The sequence below is a fragment of the Macaca fascicularis genome, chromosome 4, assembly GCF_037993035.2.
Source record: "Macaca fascicularis isolate 582-1 chromosome 4, T2T-MFA8v1.1".
Lineage (NCBI taxonomy): Eukaryota > Metazoa > Chordata > Mammalia > Primates > Cercopithecidae > Macaca > Macaca fascicularis.
In genome coordinates this window covers 138561604-138575364 of record NC_088378.1, presented here as the reverse complement: position 1 = coordinate 138575364, position 13761 = coordinate 138561604, and the positions used below count along the sequence as shown (strand labels likewise).

The following is a 13761-nucleotide window of genomic DNA, read 5'->3' as shown; positions in this document are numbered from 1 at the left end:
CTCCCGGGTTTACGCCATTCTCCTGCCTCAGCCTCCCGAGTAGCTGGGACTACAGGCGCCCGCCACCTCGCCCGGCTAGTTTTTTGTATTTTTTAGTAGAGACGGGGTTTCACCGTGTTAGCCAGGATGGTCTCGATCTCCTGACCTCGTGATCCGCCCGTCTCGGCCTCCCAAAGTGCTGGGATTACAGGCTTGAGCCACCGCGCCCGGCCAGCATTACTGTTAAGAAATTAAATGAGCATCAGAATTTACAATGATAAATATAATCTAACACACTTTCAACATTTTCTCTGAATGCCGTCACAAATACCCCTTAACCAAATGTTGCTTGGCCTTTTGAATGCATCCAGTAGACATTTATCCTGTAAGTCTGCATTCATTCACCAGCCTAGACCTCCTGAGCTAATAATTCATACAGAGAGAAACGCCTCCCCGTTGTTGAAAGTGCAAAGCAATATGTGCAGCACTCTTTCAAACACTGATCTTTTTTTTAACAGTCCAAAATTGTTACATGTTTTGCATTTCATAGTAAGTTACTGTAAATCAAGGAAGAAGACATGTTTGGTCTAAGCTTTTCTTTTCATGTAGAGGATGGATTCTTAACTCCTGATACACATAATGAGCACTCAGTGGCTCTCTGACACATCCAGATGTTGGCTTCCTTCTCCCTGACTTCTCACAAGCAGCTTCTGGGCCTTGTGTGCCCCTGGGCACCTATCCCTGGTCAGTTTCCCAGAGCTACCCGTGTTCCTCTCACTATCCAATCAGAGTCATCCCCTTCCATTTTTGTCCCCTGGAAACATGCTGTAGGTGTCAGCAATATCCAGAGTGGAGTGAACAATCTCCAGACTAATTCTTGCAGGATGCAAAACTGAGGTATCTGCACCCATAATGCACCTGTATCCTACAATTACAGGTCCAGGATTTGCATTCCTAGGGAACTGAGAATATAAGCAGTCCCAGAAAGGCATCAGATGTGTCTAGCTCTGACATACACAGGTATTTATTGAACTCTGGGATTTCTCAGGAAAAATGCGGTGCAGAGAAAGGTCCCTGATGCGACCACAGCATACAGACCATCCAGTGTGGGCACCACCTTGTCACTATACTTTAAATTCTTCATGTTGATTGAGTGCTATCTAAATGTCAGACCCTTTGCTGAGTGCTAGGTGCAGGAAGATCACAGGCAGCCAGGAGGTGGAGGAGTCTTGGGGTACATAAGTCATTGTGGTTAAAGAGCAGAGATTCAAAAGAAAACTAGGCTGGGAGCTTCAAAGGAGACCTGAAGCTGGTCACTTCCTTATGTCAACTTCTGACTGAGAAAGTTTGACACCTGGAGTAGAGCCAACACAGTGGGGTTAGGACTGCCAGCTTAGTGTTCTGTCCCCCATCCCTTTCCATCCCTGGTCCCTTCATTTTCTGCCCCTCACAGCATGAATAAACTCTGACAGATGCCAGACCATCTCTTTCTTGTCCAGGTGCACAAAGAACTGCTCATCTTCATCAAATTCAAACACATACTCCCCAGAGGGTCTGTGTGTCTGCACAAACTCTGCATACTTTGACACAGGGTCTGCTGCGTGAAGGGGAAGAAGACTGCAGAATGGTGAACATGTAGGAAACGACACAGAATACAGGAAGCAAGCAGGTAACGGGAAGGTTTTTAGGAATGCAAGGGAATAACAGAAAATGAGAAATGCAAAACGAATGAAAAGAAAAGGAATGGGGATAAACAACGACAGAGATGACTCATAGAAGATTTCAGGTGTTTCCCTGGTCTCTGAAGACTTACATATCCCTCACACCATTCCCATAATGATAACACTGAACACAATCAGAAAATATTCACTGAACATGTACCATGTGCTCAACTTACTCATTGAATCCTCACACTTCCATGTAGAAGTGTTAAAGAAAAACATCTGGCCAGACACGGTGGCTCATGCCTGTAATCCCAGCACCTTGGGAGGCCAAGGCGGGTGGTTCACTTGAGGTCAGGAATTCAAGATCAGCCTGGCCAATATGGTGAAACCCCTTTGTCTCTACTAAAGATACAAAAATTAGCCAGGCATGGTGTCTGTAGTCCCAGCTACTTGGGAGGCTGAGTCAGGAGAATTGCTTGAACCGGGAGGGGGAGGTTGCAATGGGCTGAGATTGTGCCACTGCACTCCACACTGGGTGACAGAGTGAGACTCCATCTCCAAAAAACAGAAAAAAAGAAAAACAGAAAAACTTCAGCTGAATTCAATTCAAAAGAGTCAAATTGAGCCAGGCTCGGTGGCTCACGCCTGTAATCCCAGCACTTTGGGAGGCCGAGGCAGGTGGATCACGAGGTCAGGAGATCAAGACCATCCTGGCTAACATGGTGAAACCCCATCTCTACTAAAAATACAAAAAAATTAGCCAGGCGTGGTGGTGGGCGCCTGTAGTCCCAGCTACTCGGGAGGCTAAGGCAGGAGAATGGCGTGAACCCGGGAGGCGGAGCCTGCATTGAGCCGAGATCATGCCACTGCACTCCAGCCTGGGCGACAGAGTGAGACTCCATCTCAAAAAAAAAAAAAAAGAGTCAAATTGAGCAATGAATGATTCGTGAATCCGGCAGCCTCCCGAGGCAGAGTAGGTTCAGAGACTCCAGTGCAGGCATGTGGTGGAAGATTTATGGACAAAAAAAAGGAAAGTGACATACAGAAAACAGAAGTGAGGTACAGAAACACCCAATTGGTTACAGCTGGGTGTATCCTTATTTGAACACAGTTTGAACAGTTGGCTACATATGATTGGCCAAAACTTGGTGATTGGCACAAATGTGGGCCACAGTCTGTTTACACCTCCACTTATTATTATAGTTCACGATGTACAGAGAAACCTTTAAGCCAAACTTAAAATATGTAAGGAGACAGCTGTAGGCTAAACTTGATTTAACAATTTTGCTTTTTTGGTCGTCATCTCAATTTTGAGAGATTGACCAAAACTTTAGTCATTGATGCCACTATGACCATTGTAAATGTACTTATTTGGTCTTGAAACCCACTGGGAAATAGCAGAACAAGGAGTTTTGTAAGGGGGAACAAGGACTTCAGTTTATTTGTTTATTTTATTTTATTTTTGTAAGAGTTAGATTACAGGGTACCTCCTTTTGCTGGAACGTTCTGTTTATAGGATAAAAAACAAAACCTAGTCTGTTCTAGAATCTACGTGTTTCCTTAAAGTCTTAGTTTAATTATGCCACATTTAGCACGAGGGACTGACTTCATTTTGGTTTGGTCTGATCTGTTGGAGCTTAGTGCATTTGGACTTTCATTGAAGTCCAAAACAATGACCTCTCGTGATTTTGTTTAAAAATATCCCCTTTTATTCTCACTTAAATATCCCCTTTTATTCTCACTTAAATATCCCCTTTTATTCTCACTTAAGTGAGAATGTGACCAAAGCCTAGGGCCTTAGCATCACTCTCAGCTACCATCATTTTGGGTTTCCAGTCTCAGCACATCATTCATAGATTAAAGTGCCCTCATGGTCACACATTTCTTTCACTCTTGTCATTTCAGGTGAAAAGAGACAATTTGACATTCTAGAGATGGCTACATGCAAACATTTAAAACGTTTTTTTTGTTGTTGTTGTTGTTGTTGTTTTTTGAGACGGAGTCTCACTCTGTCGCCCAGGCTGGAGTGCAGTGGCTGGATCTTAGCTCACTGCAAGCTCCACTTCCCGGGTTCACACCATTCTCCTGCCTCAGCCTCCCGAGTAACTGGGACTACAGGCGCCCGCCACCTCGCCCGGCTACTTTTTTGTATTTTTCAGTAGAGACAGGGTTTCGCCATGTTCACCAGGATGGTCTTGATCTCCTGACCTCGTGATCCGCCCATCTCGGCCTCCCAAAGTGCTGGGATTACAGGCGTGAGTCACCGCGCCCGGCCGTAAAACTTTTGAGAGAATACAGTGCACCAGGTAGACTACTATTACGACTATCAGGAGGATAATACCAAGAGTTTGTAGTATGCTCCTTACCCAAGGTCCCCATAAACCAAACCACCTGAAATTAAATAGATCAAAGAATGAACTAAATAAAGAGTTACTCACTTAACTAGGCAGTCTCTTCATTAATTACCTACAACTGAATCTCTGTAGTACCTGATGTGATGTATTTCTCCATAGGCCACAAGTGCCAGCAGCTGCACAGATACTTCTCTGTTTAGCCAGTAAGTAACCTACAGCAATCCTATTATTAAGCATAACTTTCACAAAAGAATTTAAAATCTGTTGCATAACCATAGCCCTTACAGTAGACTCTGTTTAGAGCCTATCATGAGGGATACATTTCTAATCATTGCCTGTTTTACTCCAAATCTTGGTAAAAAAGGACACTTCTAGAAGAGTGAAGTCCTCCTGGCAATGTTCTCTTTAACCCATGATGTGGAATAGGGGAGTGAATCAATGTTCTGTTTCTGACTGATGATGAGGCAACCTATGTACTATTAAAACTTCTCACCTACACTGGGCCTTCATCTTTCATCTATCAAGGTGTGAGGTTATCCATGTATAAGGCTGGCTGCAAAACCCTTCACAAATAAAAGTATACCTACCCCATGAGTGCACACAACAGACCCTCTTTGTACTTCTATTGTTCATAGAGGCATAAGCAAGGAGAAAAATACTCAAAGATAAGAGCCTCATTATAGCAGAGAAGTCGTGATCTGTGATCTTGGTAAAAGCTCTTCACATCAAGGATACCATCTTCCTCTGGGGAGAAACTTCCCTGGTTAGCTTTACCTTAAGGGTTCCGATGGGTGTACAGTTTCAAGAATGCGGAGGGATCCTTCTCAGTTGAGAGATTATGAACCCAAGGTTCATGGTTCTGATGTTTGCTGCAGTGTGGATGGCAGGGGCACTCTTTCTCTGATGTTCTCAGAAGATCCAATCTTCAGGTTCCAGATTGTGAAGGGATTGACTGTCCTCAGTCAGTGAGCCATAAAAAGCTTTCTTTATCTGGTGAAAATACACTGTGTCATAATAATCTACTGTTATAACATCAGTTGACTTGTATAGGAAAGCTTTTTCACAATCAGAAAACATGCACTGAAAATGACAATTGACTGAAATCCCTTCATAAATGTTTAGACGGCTCACTGGGTAGCAGAATGTACCTGAAGCTTTGATTATCTTCCCAGGAATATGGATTTGGCAAGCCAAACATTGGTCATAAACTATTTTAGCAATATAGAAGTCACCACACCAATATGCATTTAACTTGGATCATTTTATCTTTTCCATGATGAGTGATGGAATGCAGAACTTTAAATTATAAAAGCTTTAAAAGCTCAGGAAGGATAAGGCAGCCACCTTGGTTCTCCATGAGTCCATGCTTAACACGGTTGTTTCTCCAGTTGAGGTGCATAGCACTGATAACTGATGGGTTATCACAGGTAATTTGAGTTAGACCACAGAGTTTATTCAAATTGTATATCAAAACAATTTCAGTATTGGCTGATTTAGCATGAAAGACTTGCAAAGTATTTTCTTGGTATTCAATTAATTTGTATTCTACTTGGAATAGCAGTTTTATAAACCAGTCAGTCTTTTCATTAAAGCTCCAGGAAGCCCCAGCTACTCTACTCGGGAGGCTGAGGCAGGAGGATGGTGTGAACCCAGGAGGCGGAGCTTGCAGTGTTGCAGTGAGCCAAGATCACACCACTGCACTCCAGCCTGGGCGACAGAGTGAGACTCTGTCTCAAAAAAAAAAAAGCTCCAGGAATTTTCTTACCCAGTAAAAATGATATGATTCTAAAGTTATCAGAAACCTGTAATCAAGAGTACTTTTTGGGGTCCTTTCCATCCTTTCAGGAACCTCTTAAAAGACACCATATTCTAGAATTGTGCCTACTTGTGAAGTTTTCAGAAACTGCATCAGCATTAAGCAGTTAACTGTGGAAATGATCTTCCTTCCTTCCTTCCTTCCTTCCTTCCTTCCTTCCTTCCTTCCTTCCTTCCTCTCTCTCTTTCTTTCTTTCTTCCCTTCTTTCTTTCTTTCTTTCCTTTATTTTGAGACAGAGTATCACTCTGTTGCCCATGTTGGAATGCAGTGGTGCAATCTCGGCTCACTGCAACTCCGCCTTCCAGGCTCAAGCAACTCTCATGCCTCAGACTCTCCAGTAGCTGGAACTACAGGTGTGCACCACTTATCCAGGCTAATTTTTGTATTTTTAGTACAGACTAGGTTTTGCCATGTTGGCCATCCCCAAAAGGATACTTAGCCTTAGATTTTCAGAGGGATCTATCTGCTTTTGATTCCTGGTGTTTCATGAGGAAAACAGAGGTTTATCCCAAAACAGGATCTGTAGTGCCTCCTCTGTTTTTCCCAAGGAGTCCCAGGCTGTTAGAAGTTACCTTAAGTCCTCTCATGTGTGCAACAAAAGTGACAAGAAGACAAAATGGAGAAAAACAATTCAGTTGGCTAAAAAGAAAAAAAAAAAAAAAAACTTAAAAAAAAAACAAGATCCAAGAAGAGAAAAAACCAAAAGGCCTTTTAAATATACCTATAGCTTGGATATCCACTTTTAATTAAGCTGACTTTTAACTATAGCGCTCTTTCTAAAAAAAAAAAAAAACAAAAAAAAAAACAAAAAAAAACCTTTTGTTTGGTTTTTGAGATGGAGTCTTGCTCTGTTGCCTAGGCTGGAGTGCAGTGGTGCGATCTCAGCTCACTGCAACCTCTACATCCCAGGTTAAAGCAATTATCCTGCCTCAGCCTCCTGAATAGGTGGGATTACCAGTGCAAGCCACCACATTCAGCTAATTTTTATACTTTTAGTAGAGACAGGGTTTCTCCATGTTGGTCAGGCTGGTCTCAAACTCCTGACCTCAGGTGATCCACCCTTCTTGGCCTCCCAAAGCGCTGGGATTACAGGAATGAACTACTGTGCCCAGCCTAAAAAAATCATTTTAAATATCTTATTACTCGACTTTAGCCAGGCTAAACAGCCAATATGTCTGGCTTTTGAACTTTACCAAAGGCAATCTCCCAGGTGAAACCAATAAGCCTTAACTAAGGTTATGACTTAACCACAAGTGTACGAGGTATTTTCAAAAGGGTAGCAAGCAATTTTTACAAACTCTAGAATTTCCAAACATAGCTCAGAGAAAGGAAAACTCAAGATGAGGAGTCAGAAGTTGTTCATGAGGGGAAGAGAATCAGCAAATAGCAAAGATCTCAAACCAAACAGGTCTCATTCCCTGAGCTGTGATTGAACCCTGGCCACCATCATAAGATGGAAAAGCCTTAACCACTAAGCTACACCACTGGTGGTTTCCATTGCTCTTCCCAGAAGAGGAAGAGCGGCCAATTTTCCGCTTGCAAAGGCTTTTAACTGTTCAAGACAATTTTTAGAGCTAACTATGACATGAACTCCAAAATTCCTGTCCTCCAGATGGTGGAGACCAAAAGCAAGTACCATCATGTGGTTATAAGGTCAAGCTCCCAAGGACATACAACAAGATGAGAGGGAATCCTTATCCAGTGTTTTTTGGTTTCAGGGACCTGCAGTTTGTAACTGACCAGTTTGCCAGGCTGGCTTGAACAGCAGGCTTCTGGGAGTCCTAGGCCCACATTTGATCCTATTTAACCCCTTTTTATGACCAAATGACACAGAAAGACTAATTCATAGCACAAAGTACACCAGATCTGCTACAGCTTAAAATTAGCTCACAAATCCTTTTTATCATTAATTAAAACTTTGCAGAGGACACCATGATTTTTACCATTCCTACAACCATTTCCACACAGAGAGAGGCCAGAAGTCCGACTGCTAAGAAATTCTTACCTTTTTGCTAGCATGCCAGGCTTCCGGGCTCCCTCTTTCTGAGTGGCCCTAGTGACCCTGTTAGCTGCACCCTGGTGTGTGTGGCCTGGGGGCCAAGTCACAATGCAAAGGAAAATCATCTTGTTTGATTTCATGGAACCATAGGCAAAAGCCTCTCAATTTTGTAAGATGCTGCCCAAGAGATTGCATGGGGGAGCTGAATTAATATTTTCCCGTCCAGCCACAGCAAAATACATGTGACAAAACTTAGACATTAGCCACTCTGCTTAGTGCCCAATATTGAACTGGTAAGGCTTAAACTTGCCCCTGGTTGGGCTCTGCTATCTTTAATCCATTCAAAGTGGGGTGGAATGACCTCCAGCCACGAGTTTCACCATGTGGTCTCTAGGCAAGATGTAATAGAAAGATAGAAAAAGGAAAGAAGAGAAAGAGAAAAAGAAAAGCATTGATTGCAGCAGGGTGGAGAAGGCAAAGAGTTCAGGGAGGCCAGAGAAGGACCCATCTATTGCAGTGACACTAAATTAAAAGTTCAGGGACGGGCGCCGTGGCTCATGCCTATAATCACAGCACTTTGGGAGGCCAAGGTGGGCAGATCACCTGAGGTCAGGAGTTTGAGAACGGCCTGACCAACATGGTGAAACCCCATCTCTACCAAATGCAAAAAATTAGCCGGGCGTGGTGGTGGGCGCCCGTAATCCCAGCTACTCGACAGGCTGAGGCAGAAGAATCACTTGAACCCGGGAGGCGGAAGTTGCAGTGAGCTGAGATTGTGCCACTGCACTCCAGCCTGGGTGACAGAGTGAGACTCCATTTCAAAAAATAAAAAACTTCAGGGAGCTGCTTGTCAGTCATGAAGGGATCTTTTCCAGTTGTTTCATCAGCTCTCAAGTGTCCACTTTGGGGAGAAAAAAGTTCCCCATGTCCCATGATCCTGTACATGCCTCATCCTGTCACCCACAGCCATCAGCAAAAAGTGCAAGGCAGATTTAATTTTTTAAATCAATTAGTTGCTTAAAATTTTTATTTAGTTTTTATAAAGTCTTTAAATGCAAATATTGAAACTTTTTAGAAGTTTCTGCATATCAATAGGCATCACTACATGAGACTGTACATGACTGTACATAACACTAATTTGGGAGCCCTCATTTTCAAATACACTTCAGTGCAGTGTTGTTCTTTCGGAATGTTCCACTGCAAGTTATCTTTAGTAAAAAAAAAAATTTTTTTTTTTGAGACACAGTCTCTGTCACCCAGGCTGGAGTGGAATATTATGATCTCAGCTCATGGCATCCTCCACCTCCTAGGTTCAAGTGATTCTTGTGCCTCAGCCTCCCGAGTAGCTGGAATTAGAGGCACATGCCATCATGCCTGGAATTTTTTTTTTTTTATTATTTTTAGTAGAGACAGGGTTTCACAATGTTGGCCAGCCTGGTCTCAAACTCCTAGCCTCAAGCAATCTACCCACCTTGGCCTCCCAAAGTGCAGGGATTACAGGTGTGAGCCACCACGCCTGGACAATTTCTGTAAGACTTTGCTCCTTCCAGGTCCTAATACTTATGCATGTGTAATCCAAAAGGAATTCAGTTCTTCAGAAATTAAGGATCACATTTTTACCTCAAATATTGGCTTTGCTCTCAGGTTCCCTTGTTCAACTTAGCCAGTGATTTTTTTTTTTCCTATATAAGTGCACAAGAAAAATGAAACAAAGGAGTAGAACATGAAAATCCCTGTGAATTTCCAAAAGCCAAATTTTACACCCTTGCAATATTGCCATTTAATACTGGTTTCTTTCTGATCCAGTTAGATGTAAGAGGCCTCTAACTAGATCCAAGCCAGTTAATTACTGGAGCCAATCTGATCCTGGACTCAGTTCAATTTCTTTTGCTACTTTCAAACCCAATCAGGATCAGAAATTTACTCAAAGAAACTCAAGAGAGCTCAACACACAAATCTGTGGAGCTTCAGAATCTGAGAGAGAACTTCCCACCATCCCCAGCTGCTCCGAGAGAGAAGGAGACACAATGAGCCCGGAGTGTACCTCACTAGGTCGTTCAGCACTCCTGGGGGTCATTAGAAGCTCTACTTCCAACCCCACTTCTGACACCACCTAATAAAAGAAAAACTTCAGCCGAATAAATTTTAAATGAGGTTAATTGGGCAATAAACAATTCACAAATCGGGCAGCCCCCAAAGCCAGAGTATGCCCAGAGTCTCCAGCACAGCCGCGTGGTGGAAGAAAGTTTACGGACAGAAAAAGAAAAGTAACACACAGAAAACAGAAGTGAGGTACAGAAACGGCCAGATTGGTTACAGCTCAATGTCTGCCTAACTTGAACACGGTTCAAACAGTTGGCTACATATGATTGGCCAAAACTTGGTGATTGGCACAACTGTAGGCTACGGTCTGTTTACACCTCCACTTGTTCGTGATGTACAGAGAAACCTTTAGGCCAAACTTAAAATATGTTAAACCAAGTTTAGGCTAAACTTGATTTAACAGAAGAAATTATTTTACATATTAGGGAACTGACCACAGAAATAAAGTAACTTGCCCAAGTCACACAACTCCTGGTAAAAACAAAATTGCATAGTCCCCCTACCCCATTCCCACAGGGTCTCAGAACCCCTACAGGACCAGACATAAAAAATACTGATATAGCCACAGAGCAAGGCAGGGAAGTGGGGAGATGAAATCAAAATCTTTCGGGGAAAAAAATAATGCAGGACATGAAAAGACCTCCAGAGTCTTAGTGCTATTTGTAGACTCCAAGTTACGTTCTTACTTTTAGAATAAAAATGGTACCTTATATAATTTTATCAAAACACTTTCATTTTAAGGCATAGTAAATTTAAAAGTGTTGTCATTCACACAACATTCACAAAATGTTCTTGTTGAATGTGTATTTTCAAGTGTAGTTTTACCTGGAAATAAAAGTTGTTGCATTTGAAACACCTATGGGATAGTATCTTAGCTTTACCTGATGTATAAGAAGCAGCAAAAGGTTGACAACAAAAAAGTCTATTACTATTACAGTAAAAGAACAAAGATGAGAGAGCACGGGGTTCAGCCTGGAAGAGGAAGCAAAGCGAAATGACACTGCATGGTTGTTGTTCCCTAAGCGAGGATTTCTCCTCCAAGCCCAACACGGGAAAACCAGTCCTCTCCTTGAATGCATCAAGTGACAGCAAGTTCAGAGGCACACACGGATGCTGAGGATCCTCTACTGAGTTTATGGGCTAGAGAATTATTTACCTACAGAAACGAAGCCCAAAGAAAAACCAAATGAAAAACGTGACATACAAGCTGTGCCACAGAGGTGTGGTTTGTTTACCTTAGGTTACTTTGTTTTTATTATATTCACACAGTCTAAAACTAAAGGTCTGTGCATGTTAAAGCAAATTCCACCTTCAAATGTTAATTTTCATTCCATTAAATAAACACTCATTGTGAATGTTCGCTCTCTAGGCACTAAGGATGTAACTCAGAAGACATGGGCCTTGTCCTCAAGCTGCTTGAAATCCAAAATCCAAAGAGACAAAGAAAAGAAGATTGCTACATGTGTATTTTATTTCGTGTTTTTTTAATTTTTTATTTCCATAGGTTGTTTTGATCACCACTGAGTACCATAAGATATACACTGGAGCCGCTCAGGAGCATAAAGAGGGCACTTTGAAAAAATGAGATTTAGGAAAGGTTCCTGGGGACTGTGTTTACCTGAGGTTAGCAAAACAGAGAAAGGGGAAATGGCATTTCCAGCAGGAGAAGCAGGCTCAGGAGCAGAGAGGCATAAAGTTGCAAGGAGAACTGCAGTTCTTCAGCGTGACTGAAGCCAGGTGGGATGTGGGCCGGGCTGCACTGTAACCTGCCTTGTGTGCTGATGGCAGGTGTTTGCATTTTATCCCACTGGACATGGGAGGTTGTGAAGCATCTTAAGCAGGACAGTAACATGATGAGATTTGTGTGTGGAGGGGGCAGCGGTAAGGAGGATGGGTTGGAGGAGGCTGGTTTGAAAGCAAGACCAGTACAACTCTTCAGCCATCAGGTGGGAAGTCATGAGGGTGTAGGCAGGGGCAGGAACATGGGGTGAGGGAGACAGCAGGCGGGTTTGAATGGCAGTAATGACATGAGAGGCCACAGGAATCACTAAATCTTGTGCCAGAAGTAGGGATATGAAGGAGTCCAGAATACCCAGACAGTGTGAAGAACTGTGGCATCAGTGACTGCAAAGGTGATGAAAAATGAAATAATTGAGAGAAGGTTAGATGCTCTGTTTGAAACATGCTTAGTTTGAATTTCTGTGGGAACAAATGGAGTTAATCTGAGGACAGAGAGCTAAATGGATGGGTCCCAGGCTACACTAGGTTAGTGACATAGACTGGAAGGAGACTCATTATAAGCAAAGTTCTACATTTGGATCGGGCCACTCAAGAAAAGTACATAAAGTCAGAATAGCAAGGGTCTGAGTGTGTGCTCCTGCATCCAGACAAACACAGACATGAAAAAAGAGGCTGAAAAGGAGAAGACTAGAAAGTAGGAGGAAAACAAAGAGGAAGTGGGTTCATAAAAGACAACAGACAGGAGAAAAAGTCCAGGAAGGAGGAGCGGATGCATCACAAACACACTAATGACACACAAGAGATAGAGACAGAGAAGTGACCACTGGTTTGGGTTGTATAAAGGTCACCCTGAGAGCAGCATCAGAGATGTGAGGAAGAAAAACAGAGAATGCAGTGGGTTGAGGACTGAATGAAATGGGAGAGAATCACTAACGGGCTGGGTGTGGTGCCGCACACCTGTAATCTCAGTGCTGTGAGAGGCTGAGACAGGAGGATCACTTGAGGCCAGGAGTTTGAGCCCAGCCTAGGAAACACAGTAAGACTCCATATCTAAGAAAAAAAAAAAAATATATATATATATATATATATATATATATATTTTTTTTTTTTTTTTTTTTTTAATTACCCAGGTGTGGTGACAGACACCTGTAGACCCAGTTACCCAGGAGGCTGAGGTGTGAGGATCCCTTGAGCCTGGGAGTTCAAGGTTGCAGTGAACTGTGATCACGTTATTGCACTCCAGCCTGGGCAACAAAGCAGGACCCTGTCTCGAGAGAGACAGAGAGAGAGAGAGAGAGAGAGAAGAAGAAGGAAGAAGAAGAAGAAGAAGAAGAAGAAGAAGAAGAAGAAGAAGAAGAAGAAGAAGAAGAAGAAGAAGAAGAAGAAGAAGAAGAAGAAGAAGAAGGAGGAGGGGGAGGGGGAGGGGGAGGGGGAGGGGGAGGGGGAGGGGGAGGGGGAGGAGGAGAAGGAGAAGGGAAGAAGGAAGAAGAGGAGAAAGAGGAAGAAGAAGGGAGAAGGAGGGAAGGAAGGAAGGAAGGAAGGAAGGAAGGAAGGAAGGAAGGAAGGAAGGAAGGAAGGAAGGAAGAAAAAAAAAAAACCCACATTGCAGACTCCTATTTGAGGAAGCTGACCTCTACAATTTACAAGAGAATCTCCAGAGGAGGTTGCCAAGCCCCAGCTCTTCTCTCTTCAGCGCGAGGACATGGGGGAAAGGAGACATTTATGAATCTCTTTGAGTCTCAGTCTTTTCATTTCTAAAATTGCATTAATGAAAGCCTTTCTGAAAATCGTGTTGTGAGGAAGGACATGAGGTTTGGCACTCAGGAGGCGTTCAGTAAACGTTGGTTATACTGTTGTTAGAATGAGAGAAAGCAAAAGGGAGGCGCACGCAAAACAGTAAAGAAGAGAGAAAAGAAACAGGAAAGAAAACAGCATCTGTGGACTCCAGAAGCGCCCAGAGCCCCCACTCTCCCTCGCCCACCTGAGCACTCACCCCTGATGACCTGGCTTCCGGGAGGCTCAGCAGGGCAGCCAGGGCCGTGGCTCGCAGGATCCTGGCTCTGCCCTGGCTCCTTCAGTCTTCAGGGTGCATCGGCAATGGCCACT

General features: G+C 43.2%; 1 long non-coding RNA gene across 4 annotated transcripts in view; it reads right to left on the bottom strand.

Moving 5' to 3' along the window:
* LOC135970650 (uncharacterized) overlaps positions 1 to 13761 on the bottom strand; it is a 17564-nt gene extending 3803 nt beyond the window's left edge. For 3 of the 4 annotated variants that reach the window (XR_012433921.1, XR_010586448.2, XR_010586447.2), the window contains exons 1-2: positions 13649 to 13761; positions 4772 to 4987 (exon numbers count right to left, since the gene is read on the bottom strand). This is a non-coding gene — a long non-coding RNA (uncharacterized lncRNA). Of the gene's footprint in view, positions 1 to 975; positions 1334 to 4771; positions 4988 to 13648 lie in introns of those variants that run through there. The other variant, XR_012433920.1, reaches the window with a different exon arrangement.